General features: G+C 34.2%; 1 protein-coding gene across 9 annotated transcripts in view; it reads right to left on the reverse strand.

Moving 5' to 3' along the window:
• The window catches only part of ARID1B (AT-rich interaction domain 1B), a 523204-nt gene that overhangs the window by 478819 nt on the left and 22235 nt on the right, over positions 1-22150 (reverse strand). Inside the window, exon 1 of one of the 9 annotated variants that reach the window (XM_074309450.1) lies at positions 2455-4140. The exons of the other annotated variants lie outside the window; for them this stretch is intronic. The gene's annotated coding sequence lies outside the window, so the exon portion shown is untranslated. Of the gene's footprint in view, positions 1-2454; positions 4141-22150 lie in introns of those variants that run through there. 9 annotated transcript variants of the gene reach the window in all.

Here is a 22150-nt window from a genome sequence, read left to right on the forward strand (position 1 = left end):
AGATGAGGAAACAGACTTAATGTGACTGAATCAGACTTGCATAGCTAAGTGTCTGAGGTAGAATTCGCACTCTGGTCTTGGACTTCCAAGTTTAAAATTCTTACTCCCTTATCTAGCTATCTCATAATAAAAATATTGAAAAGTAGGATTAAGCAGCAGTTACTTAAGGAAGTCATGGTACTCTCCCTGAAACTTTTCAACCAACAAACAGCTGGATGAACTCTTGTCTGGACCATCAGATACAGTCCTAGGACCAGTTAGGAAGACCTGAATAAGTTATTTAAACTGTTTGCCTCAGTTTTTCCTCATTTGTAAAATGGGGATAATAATACCATCTACCTGGCAGGATTGTTGTGAAGCTCAAATAGGGTAATAATTTTAAAGTATTTGTGCCTGGAACAGAGTAAGCACTATATAAAAGTTAGCTCTTATTATTGAGTAGGTTGTAGGGGGAACTTTTGTTCAAGTGCAGTTTGGACTGGCGAGCCTCCAACTCCTTCCAACACAGAGATCCTAGGATTCTGGATCTTTTTGAGAGGTCAGTGCTAGTATGGCCATGTTTATAGATAAGGAAAATGAAGCAAGCAGTTCAGTGATTTGCTCAGAGACACATAGCTAAATTGGGACATCCATAATGCACTACTCTGGTATTTATTTCTGTATTCATATCACAACTCTCTCATTATAATGTGAAACTTCTTAAATCAAAAGATTATCATCTCTAAATCTCACATCTCCTCAAAGAAAAATCCAAATGGATGATGAATGCTTACGGATTATCCACAAAGCTCATCCACTTGCTTACTCTTTGAAAATCACAATAAATGATCAATAAATGGGTCCAGAATTGAACAGGGGGTCAGAATGGATAGGACTTCCTTTGGGGAAGTCATCATTGCATGAATGATCTCCAAGCTTCTCCTTCAGACAAAGGGTCACACTTTCCACCTCAATATTACAAGGCCCCCAAAGGATTAAAGTTGCAAATCAGCCGAAGGGGCAAAGGAAAGTCACATGATAGAAATCAGTTAGGCTGAAACTCCTAGCCAATGTGGGGTACCTCACATGCTCCACTTGACATCTATGCAAAGATAGGAGGTCCCAAGGAAAGTTCTCAGCCCTCTGACAGGTCCCCTTGGGGAAAATCTGTGAGAGACTGTTGAGCAGAACTGCATAGTATGAAAGGCACACTTGGGTTGTACTTGGTACCATTGGTAAGGGAATCAATGACTCATAGAAATAAGCAGCCATGTACTGGACTTCGACTGGGGAAGACATAAATTCAAATACCACCTCAGACAATTTTTAGCTGTATGACTCTGGTCAAGTCACCTACTTCCCCAAGAGTATGTTTGGTTTGGTTTTTTTCTGAGGCAATTGGAGTTAAGTGACTTGCCCAGAGTCAAACTGCTAGGAAGTGTTGTGTCTCCAGATTTGAACTCAAAGGGCCAGTGCTCTATCCACTTCGCCATCTAGCTGCCCCTCTAAGAGTGTTAAGAAAGATAAAATAGAATTTGTTTGCACTTTGTAAACCACGGAACTATATAAATGCTACCTAGCTATTTAATACCATGCTTGACACAGAAGCAGTATTATTTAATATTTAAATAATGTTTTGTCTCCCACATAAAAGAATATAGGTATAAAAATAAGATATAAAAAAATGATGATTTTTAAATGACCATGTCTTTAAAAAAAAATCACTACCAAAGTATCCATATTTTAAAGGAGTTACATTAGCATTTAATATGTGAAAAGGGAATTTTTTAAAAAATTATCCTAAATTTGCTTTCTAAAATAAAGTCCTAAAAACCTCAGAAAGAGGTTTTTTTTTTTCCCCCTTATGTTTTCAAAGAAACATTCAAACAGCAGGCTCGGCAACTAGCATCCAACACATTTAACTTCACAAAAGCAGGGATCCGTCTTACAAAAAGTAGCTCTTTTGAAAGAGCAGTATTAGAACAATTAGCATTAGTATGGAAGGTGACTACATTAAAGCAGGCCCCATTCAATGCAATCCAGTTCCAAAGAGAGCCTCCTTTAAATGGGTCACTCTGAATTTAAAAGAGGCATCCTCGGGAGATCAACTTCCATTACCAACCTTTCAAGAAAGAGAATTCAGAAGCCTCCAAGCCCGGAGTTCCTCGGAAAGAAAGTTCACCTTACAAACTTGCCCTATTATATCTACAATGACCGAGAGGTGTTTGTAACTATCAGCTTTGCCAAGGGAACCAGTGGTCTTATTTCAGCTCTTTTTCTGCGCAAATGTGTTGAATCCCTCGCTGGCAGTGCAAGATAAAAAACTAAGGATTAAGTGAGCATGAAGACAGATTCCTTCGGAGGAGATGCAGGCGCAAAGGTAGTACCTTTCTAAGTGGAGCTTATCCTTAACCTCTCTCAGCCTCACTTTGCTCACTGACAAAATGAGGTTAATGAGCCCTGACTTCTACTTACCTCATAGGGAATTCTCCAAGAATTGATGAGATTTCCATAAAGCGCTTGGAGTTCCTCAGAGAAAGGCACTATATATAAACAATACTTTCCTGTTATTATGGTTCTATCTCAGCTACCCCTTGCAGCTAGCAATTGGTCTGCGGCTATAGATCAGTGTTCTGAGTGTATATTAATTTAGCACCTTTTTTCAATATAAAATAGCATTTTTTTTTTTGAGGCAATCAGAGTTAAGTGATTTGCTCAGGGTCACACAGCTGCAGTTTGATTCCAAGTGGATATCAACTTAGAACTTTAAAAAACAGTGCTTTGGGGAAAGAGAGTCACAAAGTCACAAAACTGGTTAAGTGCGTCAGACAGGATTTGAATTCAGGCCCTCCTGGCTCTAGGGCTGGTCTATCCGCTTTATCTAGCTGCTCTAAAATAGCTCTTTAAGGGGGGGGAAGGGTTAAATGTAATTTTAAAAAATGAATGCAAGACCTCAAAAACAAAACTACTTCTTAATATATCCATTTATTTACTTGATATTTCCTAAGACAGAATTAGTAAAATATTTGGGGATAGAGAAGAATTACTTTGCAACTTAAGATTGGCTTGAAAGAATTTTTGCTGAGGCCCCGTGGTCATGTTCATGTACAACCCTGGCAAAATACAGAATTATGGAAGCAAGAAAGCAATGATATCAAGAATGCTGGCTCTGAAATCAAGTTCTATGCTGGTTCTACTTTTCACTTGAGCCATACACTTCACTTCCATTTCTACAGCTATTCTATTCCCCAGCTATTAAGAGCCTCGCATCATTCTCTAGGTTCTGAGAAAAGAGGCCATGTATCAGGTAAGAATAACTGCCAAGGAGATTTCTTTACTGCTAAAGCTGAGATTCTAGAGAGCTCTACCATGAAGATCCTTCAACCTCACTCCTGCTCTGTAGCTTTACTGACACCTTAGAATCTCAGATTAATGACCACTTATACCTGGTTACAAGGCTCCCTATCCCATTTGTGGGGATGGGTAGATAAGTGTTGCTGGACTTGAGGCTGGGAAAATCTTGGTTGGAATGTAGGATCAGACACTAGCTATAAAGCCCTTTGTACCTCAGTTTCCTCATTTGGAAAAAAGGATAATAGCAATAATTTTCTCAGAGAGTAGTTGGGAAGATTGTGCTTTTTAAATATAACAAACATTTCAGACGGGCACAGAAAGGCTCACCTTGGGTAGCTTAAATCCATTAGCAAAGATAAAATATATAAACAAAAGTCAGGGTAGTTTAGCAGACAGAGAGCCAAGGTAGGAGTCAAGAAGACTGAGTTCAAATCTGGCCTCTGACACAACTTACTTAGCTGTGTGCCTCTGTTTCCTCATCTGTGATATGAGCTGGAGAAGAATAGAGCAAGCCATTCCAGTACCTTTCCAAGAAACCCCAAATGGGGTCATAAAGAGTCAGACATCACTGAACAACAACGAATAAATAAATCTAAATATTTATTATATACAATAAATAAATACAAATTGGGAGGAGAAAGGGAAATATCAGGAAAGGTCTCACTCAGAAGTTTCTGTTTCATCAGGGCTTTGAAGAAACAAGGGATTCTAATAAGTAGAGGTAAGAAGGGAGTATCTGATTTATACTGCTTTATATATGCAATTGTCATTATTAAGACTGTCTTTTCCAAAGTACTTAACCAACAACAATTGACCAGAAGACCACATAGCTTCCTGCAACTCAGCTGCAGCAGATTTGCAAACACTTATCTTCAATCCTTTTTTTTTTTTTGGAATGGAAAAGGGAAAAGGATGAATAAATCTTTTGAAAAGTGAGCCTGGTCATATTTTCAAAATGCTTTTGAGAACAGTAGTGCAGAACAGGCACTCACCGAAAGCTACAGCTACTCTAGTAATTCTTTATAATGCAACTGATTCCCTGGTATCACTTTACAATTCTGATTAGGTCTCACTAAAAACCTGTTTATTAAATTGCTTTCTTTAGGCATGCATAGCTGCTAATTTGTTTCCAACTAAATCATGTATCCTATGAAAAGATTACACAGCAACGGAGAAGGAATACTCTTGGGATTGTGTTTCATCTAGATTTTAAAATTAAAAGGACTAAAATTTGACAGTTGTAAATCTCCCTTTTAAAGAAGAAAGGCGGCTTTGTTTACACATACATTTCTGGATCAGTAAAATTTCAAGAGCCCATTACCAAGTCAGGAACATAAGAGATGCATCTGAGGTAAACAAACACAGAAAAATAAAAAAAATGTGGTTATCATGTGCTGACTGTATGAATCAGGGGGTCAGTCATGCCTTACTGCTGATGCTCAACAGCCCACAGAGCAAAAAGGGTTTTATTTAGCCTTTCAAATATGCTAGGTTTCTCAGGCTACAAAATAAGAAATACAAAGGAGACTCCAAACCTCAAAGCTTGTACATGGTTATTGCTTGATGGCGACCAGTGTTAATTTTTTAAAAATAACACCAAATTAGTCATTTTTAAAAAATGGAACAGTAAAGCTTTAAAAATAAATTTTTTTAAGCAAGTACATTTTGGAGCCCTGCAACTTTTGTATTCACATAGCTAAAACTAGTAATATCTGAACAAATTTCTCTAGAGCCCATGAAAGAATGGGATAAGATGCTTTTGAAAAAGTTATGTCTTTTATCATCTAAAGCTCTGTACTATCACCATTGGCATATTAATTTCCCACAGCATGTTTACAAATCCTTTTAAGGAGAGATGGATGACTTAATATCTATATATCTGAAATCCTCCCCCAAATACTTAAAAGTAGTTTTACCCTGGTCATTTATTAACTTTTGGCACCTTTAGTTTCCTCATTTGTAAAACAGGTATTTTAAGAACACCTACTCCTGGAATGATTGTTAGGATAACATGAGATAATGTATGTAAAGCACTTTTGCAAACTTTAAAGCCCTATGTAAATACTAGCTGTTATTAAATGTAATTAAAAGACTTTCCACCCCATTACCAAAAACATACATTTTTAAAAATATTGCTCAAAACTCACACTGAAGAAATCAATAGTTTACAGCAGTAGTGTCAAAGTCAAATAGAAATACATTCCTGTGGGCCCCATATTGACAAAGAAAACCACAAATTAACATTATCTGTTTTACTTTTATTTTGTTAAATATTTCCAATTTAATATGGTTTAGACCACACTCAGTAGTGTGGTTGGCCACAAGTTTGACACCTCTGGTTTACAGAGCTATGAAATAAACTCTTACTAATATGTAATACCACTCTGTGACCATCAAAACAATTTTTATTTTGGCCCTAAACATAGGCTAGGAGATGGTTAACTACAAAGGTATAGTGACACTTAAAAGTGTAATCATTACAAGCAAAAATCCTGCATGCACACCTGCGTGTGAGAGCAAGATGTCTGATTTCAAGAACTCTGCAAGGCTGTGAAGAAAAAAGAATTACAAGTATTGATTTTAGCAATTGGGCTGTTCCAACTCATGTCCAATTTAGAAAGATGTTATGCACCAGTCTAAAATCCCTAGGTACAAAGAACCGGTTCTTGTTCCTAGACAATTTTTTCTTCCTCCTAAAAGCACTTTAAAAAAAAAAAATGTGTACTTATATCCTCCCAGTTATTTTCATAATTTAATACCTGTAAGAGGGATGAAATCTTCGATGTGTTTAAAAATGCAGGGTTCCTATATTTTGTTTTACACCTCATTCAAAACTGTCCTACAAGTTAATTATCAGATCCTGTTGATAGAGAACCTCAGGGATATAAAACGGCCCAGCAAATAGTCAACTCAACCCTCAGTTGCCAGAATGCCTCCAAGCACCAAACAAATCTTCTTGCAGGCAAAAAGGATGACAAGATCAGAGCTGGAAAAGTCATTCATCCACTTTCTCATTATACTAGCGAGGAAACTGAGGACCACAGCTATTACAATACTTGTCCAAGGTCAGTCAGTACATAATCATTTATAAGCCTTTGCTTAATAAATGTACTGGGCCTTGTGCTTAGCAGGAAATACAAAGAAGAGCAATGAATGCACACTGAATTTGACTTCAAATCCAATAAAAATCTTTCTACACTCCCGGATGCCTCCTAACTTTGGAACCTTACTCATCCAGGTTTTCCTCTGCAATTCACAATAATGATAGAAAGATAATGTAATCCAAACTGAGAAATAAATAAATGGTCCTTGATTAGTGAGTGAACTGGCCCTTTCCATCCGAATCACTTAGTAATAATTTTGGCTAGTAGGAGTATTCGGGAAAAGAAAGTAAGTGAAAATTTTTGTTACCAGAATGCTAGGACTTGATGAGACTACCTTATAAAAGTATCTGGAAGTACTATCTAAAAAGCAGATGTGATTGATAGGAGGAGAATTAACAACTCCTCCCCCTTTTTATATTGGGCCTAAAAGTCACTTGTTGACTAAATACTACTGCTAGGCCACACCAAGAACTCTCCAAACCAGTTTCAATCACTCCTACCTCCTCCCAGCCTAATCCCTCAGAATGGGATGGAATTCCAGATAGTGCACCAAAGGCCTAAAATCTGTTTTACAACTGAAAGCAGGACCCAATGAACCCCCAAGGGTGAAATCTTCAAAAAGAGTAGTTCAGTTCACCAATCTTCCCTTTTCCCCTTCCCTTCCAGGCAAAACAGACCATTAAAAAGCTGATATCTTCCCCCCCTCAAAAAAAAACAAACTCCACACCTCCCCCGGCCAGCCAGGCACAGCTGACTTCCATAAATTGTAGCCCTTTTTATTTGGGGGTGGGGGTCGACCTTGCAAGACTACAGGCCCAGGGGCAGAGGACCGAAATTCCCCTCACCCCAACTGGCCTCCCACCCCTCCAAAACTACAGATGTGATTTTAAGTCTTTTAAATTCTAAAACCCTCAAGTATTCTCAGGGTTTGAATAAGGAAGTGGGACTAGGTGACCTCCTTTCCAGATATAGGATTCAGTCATTGAGATAACACTATTTACACATTCCTCTCTATATAAAGATCCCAAACAGCACATTTTTAAGCAAATGACTCCCCATTCCCCCATACACACACACAAATCCAATAATTAAAAGGGTGAGTTTTATCAATTTTCAAAGACCTCCCTTCACCGGTATTTCAGGGAAACAGGCTGTCCCTGTTTTAAGCTTTAATAACCTTCAAAGTAAAAAAGCTAAAGACTTTTTTAAAAAATCATTTGAAAGTTTAATTATTTCAATTTCATTTATACTTATTTAGCTTTGTGAGCTTTTTAATAATAAACTTTTAATTTTAACAAGACAAAGACACTCTGTCATTCTGAATTGCAAGTATGGCAGTTTCTGGATAACAACATTCTCAGATCAGTTGATCAGTAAGGAAGTCTTCTGGCTGAGCCACTTCAGTCACCTGATCTATCTCCATTTGACCTTTTCTTGTGGGATCACTTCAACACAGTCAAGTATGCATCAAAAACTCACTCTTTGAATGATCTTAAGGCTAAGATTACAAATGCAATCCTTTTAGTCTGGAGCAGCAGCTGATGATGAAAGCTAGTTTTCAAGTTTGAAAATCAAATAGAGGGATGTTTAAAGCACAAAGGCAGTGTTTATTATGAATTTGAATAATCTAGAAGTATTTTTAAATCTTAAGTAATTAATTTGTAAAGTTTTTATATGTCTACTGCACTTTTACTTGGAAAAGTATAATACAGTGGGTGCTTAATAAATGCTGGTTTACTAAAGCATTGTAGGCATTTAATAAATGCTACTTTCATTTCTTAAATTACCAGACTCTTGGGATACCCTGGACTATGCAGTGATATATATTCTGATTTTATAGTGAGGGGAAAAGGTGATGAAAAGGGTTTTAAAAACACTTACCAACATATTCAAATCTAGGAACCAAAGTAAAAAAAAACCAAAGACAAATTCCTAACTTATTTTCATATTATATTATTATATATTTCATATCATAAATATGAAATAATCCCTTTAGACACTATCCTTATCATGCAGCAAGACTGAGGGATAATAACAGGGTATAGTCACATCCTCCATTGGTTTCACCTACAAAACCAAGAGTCCTAGAAAGACTCCAAGTTAGAATGAAGAGCTTGTCCCAAGCCATGAATCCCCAGATTGATTTAAGCATAAGAAGCAATGCAGTCATCACGTACTAACTTTAAACAAAAACTTTAAAAGATTTAGGAGATCTGATCAATACTATAACTAACCACAAATTCCAGAGGAGGAGGTGTTGAAACATGCTACTATTTACCTCCAAATAGAGTTAACAGAGACAAGTTTGGGGGGGACCTGGCCAATGAGAGAAATTTGTATTACTTAGTTATTCATGTGTATAATGGGCTTTGTTTCTTTTACTTTCTCAAGGGGTGGGGAAGAATGGAAAAAGAATGAGGATCTAAAAATAAACATGAATTAATTTTTTTTTTTTAAACCAGATGAGCTCCCCAAATCAACTACTTAACAACAATCTATCCCAGTCAGGCAATAAATATTTAAGTTCCTATTGTGCTCCAGGCATTACACTAAGGGCAAATGATACAAAAATCACTAGCATTAAGGGGATTGTAAAAGATAGGATTTGAGTGAAGGCCAGAAGAAAGATAAGGAAGTCAAAAAGTAGAGATGAGGAGAGAGTATAACTCAGGGAAGTTCTTAGTAAAATACTAGAGAGGCTCACTAAGATTTAAGTATCTAACAAAAGATGCTACAAAAGTAAATAAGAGAGGAAAGATTTTAAATTAGGCTGACATTGAAAAACTTTATCCAATATGCCAGCAGCTTGTTGCTCACTTATTATATACAACAAAAGACAGTTCTGAATAACATGTTGCAAGTTTTGATGTAAAAGAAAATTGTATGTAGAGTATTTTTAAAGGAAGAAAAAAACATCAAATAGGAGAACCAAACTATTTCCACTAGCATTTTTTGAGGGACACATAAAAAACTATACTCAGCCAGGCAATATGATACAGTAGAAAAAATACTAGCCTTAGAACACCCACTTCCAAGTAATAACCCCACTAATTGTGAGCTACCAGACTTTGGCCAATGCACTTCAACTCTGAGCCCCAGTTTGCTCATCCATAAAATGGGATATTTCACAATAGTTGCTCAAGGTTATTAATGAAGATCAAATAAGACTCTTTAAGTTGCCACTTGCAACTAAAAGGCACTTTAAAATGTAAGCAAGCTATCATCACCCCTAAGGAAGTTAAGGTTTTTTTAAAGACCTACCACTACTACAGATTTTAAATTACTGTTTGACAGTATTTTTTCCCCACTGGAACTGTGCTTTCATTGGTAAAAGGCACTCCATATGAGGAAATTTTTGCCTACCAATTCCAAGTGGCAACTAGTTTGTAATTTTTTTATATTATTGAAAGAATTAGATCACTGAAAAAATAAATGACTTTCATAGGCAGACAATGATTTTAGAAGTTCTAGTAAAGCCGTATTCCAATACTTCATTGTTATGTGGAAGTAGAATTTTCCCTTGGAAATATTAAATCACACTTCTAGAAGAATTCTGAAACGACAGAATCCACAAAAGAGACAAAAGTAAAACCATTTTCCAGCCCATAATTTAGAAGGACTTCAGGAAAATTCTATTTCACTTAGATAAAACATCAACCAACCTCAGCAGCTAATAGTACCCAGGCAAGCCAGTAGAAAGCTATAGTCACAGCACAGATCAGCAACCAAGGCCATAACATTCTCTCTTAGCAGGCCAGTGGCACAACAGACCCACTGTAAGGTCTTCAGCCCCAAAACTCAGGGCACAGGTAGGACTACCCCACAAGGTAAACATGCTGCCAGACCCAGAGGATCCAGCCCAGAAAGCCATTGACCCAGCACCTGGCCCTAGTGCTTAAGAAGCTTGGGACCGTGCCCTCTGCACCCCAGAAGTAGAGCTCAAGTATTAAAAAAAAATGAGAGCCCTGACCACAGAATACTACTCTAGTGACAGGGCAAATCAAAATACAGACTGGAAAGAGGACATCAAAGTCCCCTCACAGCTGAAAAGTCCTCTGGAAGAGCTCAAAAAGGATTTTTTAAATCAAGTAAGAGAGGCCGGAGAAAAATTGGGGGGAAAATTAGTTATTAAGAAAGAGTCAACAGTTTGGAAAAGGAATCACTAACATCAACTGAAGAAAACAACTCCTTAAAAAGCAGAACTGGCCAAATGGAAAAGTAGGTACAAAAAGTAACTGAAGAAAATAATTCCTTAAAATTAGAATTGTGAAAGTAAGTAGAACCTAATGATTCTGACACATCCAGAGTTGGTCAAACAAAATCAAAAGAATGAAAAAAAGAAAAGAAAAAAAAAAGAAAAGAAAAGAAAAGAAAAGAAAAAGAAAGGAAAGGAAAAGAAAAGAAAAGAAAAGAAAAGAAAAGAAAAGAAAAGAAAAGAAAAGAAAAGAAAAGAAAAGAAAAGAAAAAAGGAAAGAAAGAAGGAAGGAAGGAAGGAAGGAAGGAAGGAAATGGGAAGGAAGGAAGGAAATGTAAAATACTTTATTGGGAGAAAAAAATGACCTGGAAAATAGCTTCAGAAAAGGTGAAATTTAAGAATTATTGAATTACCTGAACACAATCAAAGTCAGCATCTTTCAGCCAATTATCGAGGATAAAGAGCCTGATATGCTAGAACCAGAAAGTAAAATAGTCATTGAGAAAATCCACAAATCACTTCTTGAAAGAGATCCCCAAATTAAAACTCCAATGAACCATTGTAGCCAAATTTTAGAACTATTAGGTCAAGGAGAAAACAATGAATGCAGTCAGAAAGAAACAATAACTAGGAGGTACAGTCAGGATTACATAGGACTTAGCAACATCTACATTAAAGGATCAGAGGTCTTGGAATATGATATTGCAGAAGACAAAGCAGCTTAGATTACAGTCAAGAATCATCTATCCTGCAAAACTGAGCCTAATCCTTCAGGGGAAAAGATGAATATTTAATGTCACATCTCTCTATTTATATTTCCTCCCCTATAAATGAAGTAGTTGTACTCAATGACTTCTGAGGTCCTACTGAATTAAACAATTCTATGATAGAAAATCTAATAGAATCAATGATTTTATTTGACATTTATGTAAATATTTCTAAATTAAAATCATAACAAAATTAAAATCTTACCCAGACATTTATTAAATTAATACTATATTTACTACATATTTAATGAAATGGGGGACTTTCAAACTTTCCTGATTACAAGACAAGAACTGAACATATCAGATCTTCAAATGATTGACTCAACAGAAGCATAAAAAGGTAAACAGGAAAGAAAAAAACATGGTATTCAATAAAGTTAAACTGTTTATATCCCTAAATGGGAAGATGATACTTGTAACCCTTAAAAACTATCTCTATTCCACAGTTAGGAGTATACTTTAGATAGATTATGTGGTTATAAATTGACTTTTTTTTAAAAAAAATATGATAATAAAAAAGTTAATTCAGAAATGGGGAAAAAAAAAAGGATACTGCAAGAAGAAGAAAGGAAGAGACAGAATAAGGTAAATTATATCACAAAAAAATATGAAAAACCTATAACAATTGAGAGAAAGAAGGGAAGAGGTGAGCATTCTTCAACCTTATTCTCATCTAATTTGGCTCAAAAAGAAAATAACATACATCTCAGGTAAAGAAATCTATCCTACCCTATAAGGAAGTATTAAGGGAAAGGAAAAAATAAGAGGAATAGAGAAATAGAAGGAAGGGCAAATTGAGGGAGGTAGTGGTCAGAAGCAAACCACTGGTGAGAAGGGACAGGGTAAAGAAGGAGAGAAAGAAAAACATAAATAGGAAAAAAATAGGATGGAAGAAAAAACACAGTAATTATAACTGTGAGTATGAATGGAATGAACTCTTCCATTAAACGAAAGTGAATAGAAGAGTGGATTAAAACAGAATACTACAATATGTTGTTTACAAGAAACACATTTCAAGCAGAAACACAGTGTAAAGGTAAAAAGCTGGAGAATATTATGCTTCAGTTGAAGTAAAAAAAAAGAAAAGAAAAATGGGTAGCAATCCTGATCTCAGACAAAGCAAAAGCAAAAATGGATCTAATTAAGAGATTACATCTCAATACTAATCATACTGTATCAAAATTCTTAGAGGAGAAGTTAAGTCACTTACAGGAAGAAATAGACAATCAAACTAAAAGGGCACCTAAGGGCACCTCAACCTCCCCAATTCAGAGCTAAATAAAATCTAATACAAAATAAATAATAAAAAAATTTAAAAGGGAAGAAAATTGTAACAAAATTAAATATGATAGATCTCTGAAGAAAATCAAATGAGGGCAGAAAGAAATATACCATTTTGTCAGTCATATATGGCATCAACACAAAAACTTGCCAGTATTAGGACATTTAAAAACACATACACACACACAATCAAATGTAGAAGGGCAAAAATGTTAAATGCATTCTTTTTAAATCATAATGCAAAAAAAAATTATATGTAATAAATTTAATTCTAAAGAACAAGTGGTCAAACAACAAATTATAGAAATAATCAATAGCATCAATGAATGATAATAATGAGACAACATGCCAAAATTTATGGGATGCAGTCAAAGCAGTACTTAGAATTAAACACAATAGATAAATCTCTAGTTAATTTAATTTAAAAAACCTAATAAATTAAAAGAATCAAAAATGGAAAGGGTAAATTCACTATCAGTGAAAAATAAATTAAAGCAATAATTAGGATCCCAATAAGATCAATTATTTTGCCTAACTATGCCAATAAATCTGTCAATCTAAGTGAAATGGATAAATGTTTACAAAAATATAAGTTGCTCAGATTAACAGAAGAAACAAAATACTTAACCCTATTTTAAAAAAGAAATTGAACAAGCCATCAATGAACTCCCTGAGAAAAACCTCTAGAATCATGGATTTACAAGTGAATTTATCAAGCATTTAAATACTTAATTGCCATACTGTATAAACTATGTGGAAAACTAGGCAAATTAGGAGTATTTCCAAATTACTTTTATGACACAAATATGTTGCTGGTACCTAAACCAGGAAGAGCTGACACAAAGAAAGAAAATTATAGACCAATTTCTCTAATGAATGTTGAAGCAAAAATAAATAAAATATTAGCAAAGAGATTATAGCAATTTATCACCACAATAATATACTATGAGCAAGTAGAATTTATACAGTAGTTCAGGGCTAGTTCAATATTAAGAAAATTATTAACTAATTGATCAGAATTAACAAAAATCATATGATTACCTCAACAGATGCAGAAAAATCTTTTGACAAAATACAACACCCATTCCTAGTAAAAATACTAGAGAGTATAAGATTTATTAGACCTTGCCTTAAAATGATAAGTAGTATCTATCTAAAACCATAAGCAAAAGCAAATATTATCTGAAATGGGGATAAGCTAGAAGCCTTCCCAATAAGATCAATGATGAAAGAACGATGGCGGTTATCCCCACTGTTATTCAATAATGCACTAGAAATGTTAGCTTTAACAGTAAGAGAAAAAAAAAAGAAATTAAAGCAATTAGAATTGGCAATGAGGAAATAAAGACATCATTCTTTGCAAATAATATAATGATATACTTAGAGAATTAAAAACTACTTAAAATAATTAACAACTTTAGCAAAGTTGTAGTACATAAAATAGATCCTCATAGACTATCAGCATTTCTGTACATTACAACAAATATCTGCAGCAAGAGATAGAAAGAGAAACTCCATTTAAAATAATTGTAGACAATATAAACTATTTGGGAGTCTATTTGCTACAATAAAACCCAGGAGCTATATGAACACAATTACAAAATATTTTTCACACAAGCAAAGTCAGATCTAAACAACTAGAAAAAATGTCAATTGCTGATGGGTAGGTGGAACATAACAAGAATGAAAACTCTACCTAAATGAATTTACTTACTCAGTGCCATGCTTTTCAAATTACCAAAAAATTTATTTTGGAGTTAGAAAAAAATAATAAAATTCATCTGGACGAACAAAAAGTCAAGAATACCAAAGGAATTAATGAAAAACAAAAGCAAAGGAAGATAAACTAGTCATATTGGATCTAAAACTATATTATAAAGCAGCAACCACCAAAAGCTATTTGACACTAGTTAAGAAATAGGAGAGGTAGGTCAGTAAAATAGATTAGATTCAAAAGAAACAGTAGTAAATGACTATAGAAATCTACTATTTGATAAACTCAAAGCCTTTAGCTTCTAAGAATTGACTATTTGACAAAAATTGCTGCAAAAACTGGAAAGCAGTATGGCAGAAATTAAGTATAGACCAACATCTTACACCTTATACGAGATAAGATCAAAATGGGTACATGATTTAGGCATAAAGGTGATATCATAAGCAAATCAAGAGAGCAAAGAATAATTTACCACGTCATAGCTATGGAGAGAGGGAAGAATTTATGACCAAACAAAAGAGAAAGAACATTATAGAATGTGAAATGGATAATTTTGATCACATTAAATCTAAAAGTTTTTATACAAACAAAACTAATGCAACCAAGCTTAGAAGGAAAGGATGGGAAACAATTTTAATAGCCAGTGTTTCTGATAAAGGTCTCCTTTCTCAGGCCTGAATCAAATTTATAATAGATGCCATTTCCCAACTGATAAATGATCAAAAGATATGAACAGTTTTCAGATGAAGAAATTAAAACTATCCAGTCATATCATATCAATCATATTGGTTAATGTGACAAAAAAGGAAATGATAAATGCTGAAGATGATGTGGGGAAATTGGAACACTAATGTATTGTTGGTGGAGTTATGAACTGATCCAACCATTCTGGAGAACAATTTGGAACTATGCCCAAAAGGAAATTAAAATGTGCAAACTCTTTTAATCCAGTAATAACACTACTAGGTCTGTATCCCACATATATCATTAAAAAATGGAAAATAACATACACGTATAAAAACATTTATAGCCATTCTTTTGTGGTGGCAAAGAATTAAACACTGAGGAGATGCCCATCAATTGGGGAACAGCTGAACAAGTTGTGGTATATGAATGTAATGGAATTCTATTGTTCTGTAAGAAATGATGAGCAGGCTGATTTCAGAAAATCTTGTGAGGATTTACATAAATTGGTACTGTAGTGAGCAAAATCAAGAGAATATTACACACAGTAACAACAACACTGGGTAATGACTAATTATGATTGACTTAGCTTTTCTCAAAAAATGCAAGGATCCAAGATAATTCTAAAAGACTCCAAGATGGAAAATATTACCTACATCCAGAGAAAGAACTATGGAGTCTGAATGCAGAGCAAAGTAAACTATTTTCACTTTATTTTTGTTTCTCATAGCTTTTCCTTTTGTTCTGTTTCTTTTTTTCACAACATGATTAAAATGGAAATATGTTTATATGATTGCACATGTATAATATATATCAGAATTTTTTTGGGCAAGGAGATGAAGGGAAGGAAAAAGAAAAAATTTGCAACTCAACAGCTTTTAAATAATAAATGTCTTCACATGTAATTAGAAAAAAATAAAATACTATTTATCAAAATAAAATAAAATAATAAAAACAAGCAAGTTCACAACTAATCATTCATGATAGTTAAGAGAAAAGAGGAAACATTTGGCAAGCCAAATTAAGTGATGGCAAGAACGCTTGGAGCAAAGAGAATGTGTTAGTGAAGGCAAACTAATGCTTTTCTCTTTGCTTAATCACAAGCTGGTATTTTGTTTTTTCTTTAAAGATGAATAACAATAAAAATAACAGCTAACATTTATAGAATGAATTTAAGGTTTGCAAAGTGCTACATGTGTCTCATATATAGAAAGCATTTCATGGCAAAAAAAAAAAAAAAAAAAAAAAAGGCTTTTGATGGCAATTCAGTCTAAAAGCTCACAGCCCAGAGCCTACAATGTAAATGTAAAGTCTTACAAAGACTTAATCACAAATTTAATCCATAGAACATTAAATTCAGTTCAATAAATATATATTCAGTTCCCACCAGAAAAAGACACAAGAGTAAACACTAAATTATTAAGATTAAAGGTGAGTTTAAGAATTCAAATTCAAGTGGAGGTAAAACAAGAAATAAGAAATGATTAATCAAATTTAAGAATTATTGAGCAAGGAACTTAATCGTGCCCATGTCTTTATATTTCTTTAAAACATGATCTGATTGTATGTAAAAAAAAAATGCTCATTAGTAATATTGATTAATGTTTATGGCTAGTTGTTTCAATTAAATGTTATATTTTTATTCTGGGAAAAAAGAAATAATTTAGTTGATTCTTCCTGTCATTTAACCTTGCCTACAGGAATGCAGACAGTATTCAGACCATTTGGTCAGAGATAATACAACAGTTTACCTATTGATAGCTTACCTTCATAGCAGGCATAATACCTAGGAAGATATAAATATATTCTTAAAGGTAGACCTAAAAAAAAAAAAAATCAATTCTATAAAAAACAAAGGGTAGGTCCCATTAAATGCATGCTGAGATTTAGAAGCCTGATTCTAAAGCAGTCTGGTCCTTTGGCAAGTACATTAGAGTCCTGAGAATTATATCATTTAATAAATATTCTTTGAAATTCAACATTATATATCCAACATATAAATACTTGCCCAAGGTGGCCTAGACATTGGGAAAATACTTTGTTTCTCCAGGCCTGGAAGAATGCTTATCTTCCCTGTGGATCAGCTCAGTGGTTAACCTCTTTGGAAACCTACCTATCAAATACTAACATGGTTAAATGATGTCTTCCTCCTCAAATTACTTTGCATTTCTCTCAGGAGTTATATGTAATTTCTCCACCCAATGAAATGCAAACTTCTTGAAGCCAGGTGTTACTGATTTTATCTTTTACATCTTCTGCATTTGACACAAAGCCTAGAAAGTGAGGGCAGGGTCTGCTTTTTGTTTTCTTAGTATTCCCAGGGTTTAGCACTGTACTTGGAATACAGTAAGCATTTAATAAATGCTTACACTGACTGGCTTAGTCCTATCTACAATAAAGAGATCACAGATCCATTGAAGTACATACAAAGCACTGTATTAGGCAGTAGGTATACATAGATGAAAACCAAAACTAAATAATGGGGGGAAAAGGTAACCTAGAGCACTTAGCTAAGTAAGACACTTAGAAAGTACTAGCAAAAAGCAAGTCAGAATAGGTTCCCTAGTAGTGTGGAGAGGTCCACCATTCTTCCAATGAGCAAGGTCAATAACCTCAAATTTATCCTTCCTTGACTACTCAATTTCTCCATCACTCCAGCCATCCATATCCAGCAAGTTGCCAAATCTTGTTGTTTCTCCTTTCTAACATCTCTCTCCTTAAAAAAGAAAAGAAATAAAAAAAGAAAAAAAAGGAAGGAAGGAAGGAAGGAGACAAGAAAGGAAGGAAGAAGGGAGGAAGGAAGGAAGGAAGGAAGGGAAAAACAAACCCAAATATTTCTTTCTCTCTTCCCTTCTTTCTACCAACAAACATTTTACATCAAACCCTTATCACTTCTTTTCTTCTTCAATCTTTGGCAATTCTTCTAAAGTGATTGCCTAAAGCACAGACCTGACCACATCACTCCCTTTTACCATGGCTTTTACCTGCAAATATAAAATCCAATTCTTCCTATTCCAATTTTCAAATATACCTTTCTATCTTGGTTATGTACATTGCCCCCCTTCTCACACTGACCCAGCTAGAGTAGCCTTCTTGCTTAGTCTGGGTTTTGGTTGACTGAAATGAGAAAGACTTGAAATTTCCCAAAAGAGATGACACATACAAGATAATTCCAGTCTCATTCATAAAAGCAAAGTAGAATAACTATGTTTCCTGAAGAACTATATTGGGCAACAGGTCTTTTGTGACAACCTTTCCACCTAAAGAGGCTTCTCGTTTTAGAAATTTTTTTCTTCATTTCCACTCATTCCAGAATATCATAAAGAAAATAATGGAATTTATCTCTCTTTCCTATCCTTGTGTTCTTATTTCATCTAATGGGGTCCAGAAAAAGAAAAAGACAGCAAAGAAGCATATTCTCTGGACTGTTCCTTTAGGACCTGAGAATCAGAAGATGAAATCCAAAAGTAAAAAAGAGATAAGGGGGAAAAAATGAATCTTTAATGGTAAACACAAGGATAGGAATATAATTTGAGGAGTAAAACAAGAAACATGTAAAGGGAAGAAAAAGCAAAGACTCCAGGTAAATGAGAGGGTCAAAAAAACAACAACAAAAAAAAATATACACAACAAAGTTATATGCCCAAATTATACTCACCCTAAGAAAAATTTTGCTGTGGGAAAGAAAATCAGTAGCTTATTGGGGAGGGAGTGGAAGCAGAAAAGAGTAGAACAGGTAGGCTCCCTTTTCATAAAGAGGTACATATGCATTTTAGTTCTTACCATACCTTTCTTCTTTAAATATAAAAGCCATGGGATTTACCACATTGCTACATAACCTCAGAAATTTGGACAGCTTTCTACAAACAAAGGAGAACACTCTTGAAATGTCTGCAGAAAAAAATTAATAATTACACAAATTTACAGCCCTATAATGCACCTATTCCATACTAGGGTCAATCCATTTAACCAAAGGAAAAGAAAAATACTTCTTACTTTAAGGGGACTGTGGAGTTCTCTCCCATTCCTCTGACCAAAAAAGCAATCCTCTACTTCATAGTCCCCCTCTCCTCTGATTAAAAAAGCAACCAGCCCCTTCATCTCACACCTCCTTATCTTACACAATCCTTCTTATCCTACAGAATTCTCACCCTAGTTTTCCCATATATCCTTCAGTTAAAGGATCTATACAACACTATACATGCAACTCCTGAAATGCACACCGTGTAATTAATTTATTAAACTTACTATAAAACACATCACTTACTAGTGGTAAAAGCACCTAGGAATATCAAGATAGCACACAACAGGAAAACAAAGAACTATTCACTACCCAAAAACTCCCTTCCCTTGACTAGTTTAAACTTTTCTCCCCTTGCCTTCAGTAAAACAACATTAATCTTAGTTATTTCTTGACCCATGTTTGAATAGTACAAAACCTCAATGGGGCAGAAACCCTGAGAAAGTAGAGAAAGTAGAAAAAGTGAAAAGAAAAAAAATCTGTTCAATAACCTTCCTTCTGGTCTACATCTACAATATAAAAATATCCTGTGGCAGAAGTATAAAAAGAAAAATCACACGTAAAAATGTGTACTTATTATAAATCTCTATAAGAAAAAGGTTCAGGAGTATAAGCTACTATTAAGTTACTGAGAAGGTGCCAACCTGCATAAGTAGAGGAGATATTTCTTCATCCAGCAGTTCCTTTTAATCAATGAAACAACAGATCCAATCTCTATTTTCCTATAATATAGTCTCTATATTATCTTCATGGCCTAGCCAGAAATGGTTTAGATCACCGATACCAACTTTAAACAGAAGTCCTAAAGATCCCTAATGATCCCTGCAGCAGCATATTAATTTAGAAAACTATATATTAACATTATCTATGTTCTATAATATATATTTTTAATTGTTACAGATTTCCCAATTGCATTTTAGTCTGGTTCAGCAGGTATTTGGAAAGCAAGAAGGTGAGTGTGATTGATACCTCTGGTTTAGATTAATTTATTTTAAAAGCAGAAGGTTCTTAATTTCTTTATGTCATACTCTTTGGCAATCTGGTAAAGGACATGGAATTCTTTTTCAGAATAATGTTTTAAATGCATAAAATTTGTTAAAAAAAAAAAAGTAGAAGGGAAACCAATTATATTAAAATATACTTGTCAAAGTATTATTATTGTTATTATTTTTTTTGCTGAGGCAATTGAGGTTAAGTGACTTGCCCAGGATCACTCAGCTAGGAAGTACTAAGTGTCTGAGACCAGATTTGAACTCAGGTCCTCCTGACTTCAGGGCTGGTGCTCTATCCATTGTACCACCTAGCTGCCCCAAATATTTCTTTCTTTTCTTTTCTTTTTTTGTCAAAATATTATTTAAAATGTTTTTAAACATTCCATGTGCAAAACCCCTAACAATGTGAGTTAAATATTTCATCCTTTTTCAACATCAAGCATTGTTTTATTTTTCCTTTATGTTATCTGTTTATATAAATTTTTTTTTGCAATATAATATTCTTTTTCCCCAATTGCATATCAAAACAAATTTTTAAACACTTTTTTAAAAAGTTCTGTGTTTCAAATTCTATCCTTCCTTTCTATTTCCTCCCTGAGACAGTAAGCAATCAGATATAGGTTATAAATGTGCAATCAATCATATTTATTTATTAACATCTCTTTTGCATATCTATAAAGTATTCCTGTATCAATTTTTTTTTAAAGAAAAGGGAAAAAAGGCAGCAGAGCAGAACCAGCCAGCATCTCAATGAAATGCAATATTCACATCCACATTCCCCTACTTTTGCAAAGAAGGGGCTGAGTTTGACAAAATACAGCAATGAACAAGAATATCAAACTGAAGATTCTACAATACTGTTTAAATCCAAAAAAAACCAAATGGACAGAAAGATCCAGATGGACCAGGTTATATACAAACATTTGCAAAAAACTACTTTTTATTTATTTAATGAAAGTAGTACAATTAATTCTTTTTAAACAGAAATGTTATTTTTGCTAACCCATGGTCTATAACACTTAATTATTCCTCCTAGCACCACTATATTCTAAATAACAACACTCTGAATAGTATTGTGGTTTTGCTGACATAGATTCAGATCCTTCAAGTCAAGGCAAGCTGTGAAAAACTAGGTAAGGAGGAGGAACAAAGGTGCCGCTTACACATTTATTTATCTGTTAGGCTCACACCTTGGGTAGAACATCACCAGCCAGTTTAAACATTCAGTACGGCAATAATTTGGTCTCCATCCTTTTGACAATTTGTTTCACGCCTCATTTGCTACCAAGAGTTAAAACGTTTTAGTCAACCTTGAAAAAGCAATTCAGATTTTTTTTTTTCTACACCAAAAAATGCTTAACCTATTTTAACTACTAGGCCACTGGTTAAAGTTCAAACTGTGACACAGATAAAAATCAGGCATTATCCCTCAAATGCTGAAAGAGAGGAAAAAACAGTCTCTGGCCTTAAATTTCATTTCAATCAACAACAATTTAAACCAATGTTTACAAAATTTAGTGAGACCCCAACAGAAAGTGAGTCTTCTCTTTGCTAAATAAGCTGCTTTACAAAAAGATAGAAAAGTAGATTCCCAATTCTTAGTTTTTTTCAGAATATATGCCAAATGCTCTGCAATGGCAACTGAGTCTGGTGGGATCAATTTTTATAACATTGTTTTTATTACCATTGGGAAAAATTGGTTATGTCTTAGATGACCACCTTGTATAAGTACCTAAGTATAATACCAAGTAATACCAAATTTCCTCATAATTACTCAAAAAGACATGCTTTATAAAATGCAAACCAAAATACAAATAACTTATGTTTTTTTTACAAGCCCATAGTTTGTAATATTAGTCAAGTTGTTTAAAAGAAAAAGGTGCAATTCAAAGCAACTCCAAAATGTGATTTTTATTTTAAAATGCCCTTTTGCTAGAAATGGATTTTACCAGGCCCATCACATGCAACATGATTTTGAAAGCAGACTAGATTTTGTACTGATAAAATTAAGCCAACTTTCAAGATTCCCTGCCCATTTCTCCATGAATACACATGACAA

Source organism: Sminthopsis crassicaudata, chromosome 4 (assembly GCF_048593235.1).
Source record: "Sminthopsis crassicaudata isolate SCR6 chromosome 4, ASM4859323v1, whole genome shotgun sequence".
NCBI lineage: Eukaryota > Metazoa > Chordata > Mammalia > Dasyuromorphia > Dasyuridae > Sminthopsis > Sminthopsis crassicaudata.